A 4,487-nucleotide genomic window follows, 5' to 3' on the forward strand; every position below is an offset into this window, starting at 1 on the left:
AGGAGGAAATATAAAATTGCTCTTACGTTTTGAATTCTATAAAAAGACTTCTGTCCATAACTTCTGCTCACAATGGAGATGGTTTTTGCTTATTTTATTTCCTGAAAACTGCTTTCTTGAAAATTGTGCTCTTTTAAGTGTCTCTCTCTTCAGTGGTCATTTAGTATATTCTAACAAAGGAAGACAACAGTTCGCAAGAAGTTTAGAATTGCATTCATCGAGGTACGGCTTTTTCTTTAGAGATTTTTTTTTTCAATAGAGAACGTGATAGGGCTGAGGAGCCAATTGTCTGATATGTGTTGTGGAAAAACAAACAATTCATTTATTTGATCCGCTCAAGAAAAACCATGAAAATATTTTCAGGCGGGCTTGCTAAAACCGACAACATATACCTTCAACCCACTCGTTTTAGGTATTCTCAAGTTTGGTCTTGAAATCAAGAAATATTTTAGTCTCTACTGAGAGAACGCTAGTAGTGAAAATGAAATATTTTTGGCGCACTTCGAACGGTTTTGGGATTAAGATTTGCAGTTTTGTGCATTTGAAATAAGCAAAGATAGGATATAAAAAACCTAAATTCATAGTGGACATGCATCTGCTATTGTTCATACAATGAGGCGATCACTACAGCTATACTTCGCTTAAATTTCCAGCACTGTCGTTCTTGGTATTGTTTTATGACACCTTGTTAATCAGTGTTCTAGCTACTCTATTTAGTATATTTGAGGCATTCGTATTTGCAATGTCAACAGAAACAACTTTCGCGGTATTTTCAAGTAGCATCTGCGTATAGCAGGATTCTCTTGGTTTCCTGGGGCTGAACTCACGAAGCTTTCTCTTGGCTACGCATTTTCTTAGCCAATAATTCTCTTATCTGGAGGGATTACTATAGCGCCGGTGTGACTTTAATTTATTCAGCACTTAACAGGGAGAGGAGGGCACACGATAGCCGATGAAACAACGAAGAAAGAAAGAAGTGTGTGCCCATACTATCAAGGTAGTACGCAAAGCGTCTAAAATCAAGAGTGTACGATAAAAGCCAATGATTTGCTGCATCTAAGTTCAAGATTGGTGAGCGTCTGCTACAGCACTTACAGGATGCCACGTACGTTGTAATAGACGTTTTTGTGTGCTGTGCAAAACCAAGCTCTCGCCTTTCATCAACCACTGTAGCTAAAAAGGAAATAGCTCGATGGCTTAAGGCCATCGACCAATCCACACACTATCTCGCCAAGCACAAGTAAGCAAAACTCCCGGTGCATTACATCAATAAAACCACACATGAATCGATGCATGCAATGTTTGAAAATGTGCCCCAAATGTCTTCCCCTGTGTAACGTGATCAGTTACCTTACGTTTTGATGAAGCTGCGCTGCTACTCAACCGATCCGGTGTAATCGAGCGCGCTATGGTGTTGAACGTAAGGTTGTTTTGTACCGAGACGTAAAAAGTTGTCTTCTTACAATATCCTTATTACAAGACACAGGAGCAACTTTTGTGCCTGCGGACAAATTGTGCACAAATGGAGAACAGCAGAAATCAAATGAAATTGTGAGTGGAATTTCGCTGGTTGCATGCACCGCAGCATTTTTATAAAGCCAAAATAAGAGAACGTGCACGGCTTACGCTTAGATATGTGTCTACGTTAAACGAGGGAGACTCATCGGGAGGTGTTTCAGTGCTAATGCTTTTCACAAAACACGGTGCAAATATTTCGTCCAGCATTGTTGGGGTTAGTAAACAAAGGAAGGGACGTGTATACGAGTCTTGAAGTCGAGAGACGTTATTTCACGTGCGAAAAAGACAAAGAGAGAGAGAGAGAGAGAGAGAGAGAGAGGCTCTAGTTTCGTCTCCACGAAAGCTTGATATCGAAATAATAACTATTAAAGACAATTTTCTCGCCCAGCAGACGTCAGGGAAAGTGTCCGCAAAGCAGCTTTGGGTGCTTGGAGAGCATAAAAAAGTGGAGTACGTGTTTTATGGGAGCTACAGCCACACAGAAAGCGAGATGAAGTGTGACTGTCTTTAGATGTGAGAATCAATGCTAATTAGGCGAGTTGTGAGTTAATTAACCAAATCTTCCTTGAATAACTCTAATGGAAACAAACTGAGTTTTTATCTAGTGAAAGTCACACTAGTGACAGTGAATTCATATTAGTTTACTATCTTTGTCACAAGCCGATATATATTTTTATTTTTTATTGATATTTGTCAAACTATGAGAAAGTAGCGTACGTTAGTGTCGGCTATCCCAACACTATGACAGTAATCTACAAGACGATTAGTGCACGGTTATACAGCCACACGTGGCGGTTTTTATCTTCTAGTAACCTTGGGCAGACGCATTCGAACAATTTTTTCTATTTTCGACCAAGTTTAACCGGACGTTTTTGCATTTGGCGTCTTTCGAAGCATTGACGATACATCAGCAATAGGGCAAACCAAGCACGGCTGCAGTGGACAAACGATTACAGCACTCAGCTGCAATCTAGGAGGTACTGTGTTTGATCCGCAGTGTCACCGAGCACTTTTTTAAGAGGTTGCCCGGCCTGAGATTATGCGTGATGACGGGTACTAATTTTCTGAGAAGGTGGCTTTCGCGCTTTCTTCTTTCACTCCCATTTTGACGCAAAAGCGCTGTGCCATGCTCTTTCATAAATAACATAATTCAGGATTCGTAATTTTCCCCTCCATCCTCTCTTATCGCAAAAGTGCCCAGGGCTTAAATACCAATATCATACCTGGTATACTACTTTCTACGTGTTTGGACATTCGACCAGTGATCACTCGTCACAGTGTTTTGAAGACAATCTACACATGCAGCGAGCCAATCGCTTGCGTCCAAGTTGACTGTCTTTGTCGGAACGTGTTTTCGTGCTAAGTTTGCGGGAATCATTACATGCAGCAAAGCCAAAGAGCACGGACAGCTACAGAAGACACGAAGAGAGTGATTTGTTTGTGTCTTTTCTCCCGCTATCTGTCATGCTGCGAATTCCAGTGTAATGTCACTGTGAATGGTTAAATTGAACTATAGCAGGTAATCGAGTCCTGCTGAGAGGGTCCCGTAATGTCGAGAGCAGAACAGAACAATGGAAAGTTGATTTGTGCCATAGAGAGATACCCTGCTTTTGGGTACTACAATAAGTTTTCAAACCAAAGTTTATTTTTATTAACAACAGTTCCAGTACACATGAAAGGTCGATGGACAAAATTCGTGCATTCAGCTTGACTAGGTTTGTCATTTCAATAGTAATTGCCAACCGGTATTACAATATGCATAAATATCACGCGTATACAACCATTGTGATAGCTTGTTTATTATGATTAAAATTGATATGTTTAAATGAATATGATCAACCAACGCAACGTTACGAGATAAACCATGTAGGAGAGCTATGCTCTAAACTAATCTTCGCTGGTTTGTTTCATTTTACCCAATTCCTTGCTCATGATTGTACGTTGGCAAATGAAACAACTTCTTTGAATGCACATATTTTGTGTAAGGTTACATTTATTTTTATGCAGTAAAAACCAATTGAAATGTATAATGGCTCACAAGAAAATGAACTAGAGACAAATTCTGCCAAATCATTACGAAACATACTCATCAATGATAAGCGGATTCTCATTTAAAAGATACATACATACATACATACATACATACATACATACATACATACATACATACATACATACACACATACATACACTGAGTGTAAATATTAGAATGAATGGCTATAAAACAACTCTAATACAATAATTTTGAGTATACACAAAGTAACTTACGAGAGAAATCCACCAGCACTGTTATGTCTGAACTCGATGTTTCTCGAACCATCTCAGAAAAGCTTGATGCATAATTTCTGCTGCTGCCCAGTGAGGAGCAGTTTTTATAACAAACACAATAATAAAGCGCTAGACAATGGCATGCTAAAGAAAAGGGCTGTGCATTAACATTTCATACATGTCTGCAATATTACTCTGTTTATTTACATAGCTTGGCTCTTTCACAACACACTTACCAAGTATGTTAGGACACTTTGGCTGAAAGTTGGCATAGCGCAAAGAAATTCTAGACAATACATGAGTATTACAATTCTAAGCTACTAAGCTCCTTGGTGCAAACAGTCTTTATATTGACCGCTATAGACTTTCTTTCATTTCCCGAAAGCACTCCCCAAAAAGACTTCAAAGTTTGCACATCAACACAGTCCCCATACAGCTGTCTGTCAGCCTGCTTGAAAAAAAAAATCAGTTCACTGGTGGGCAAAGACTGCACACTAATTATGTGAGGTGATGCTCCAGTGCACTGCATGTATGTCTTGCTGCTGGCCTCAACTGCGATGTTGCTCAGCACATGTGCAAAATTACAACTATTACTATGCCACTGCAAAATAATTATGTGTCGTTTGCATGAAACAGGGACCACACTAAAAGAACATAAGAACATTTACCTTCACACCGCTCAAAAGATGTAAATACATTTC

Source organism: Rhipicephalus microplus, chromosome 3 (genome assembly GCF_043290135.1).
Source record: "Rhipicephalus microplus isolate Deutch F79 chromosome 3, USDA_Rmic, whole genome shotgun sequence".
NCBI lineage: Eukaryota > Metazoa > Arthropoda > Arachnida > Ixodida > Ixodidae > Rhipicephalus > Rhipicephalus microplus.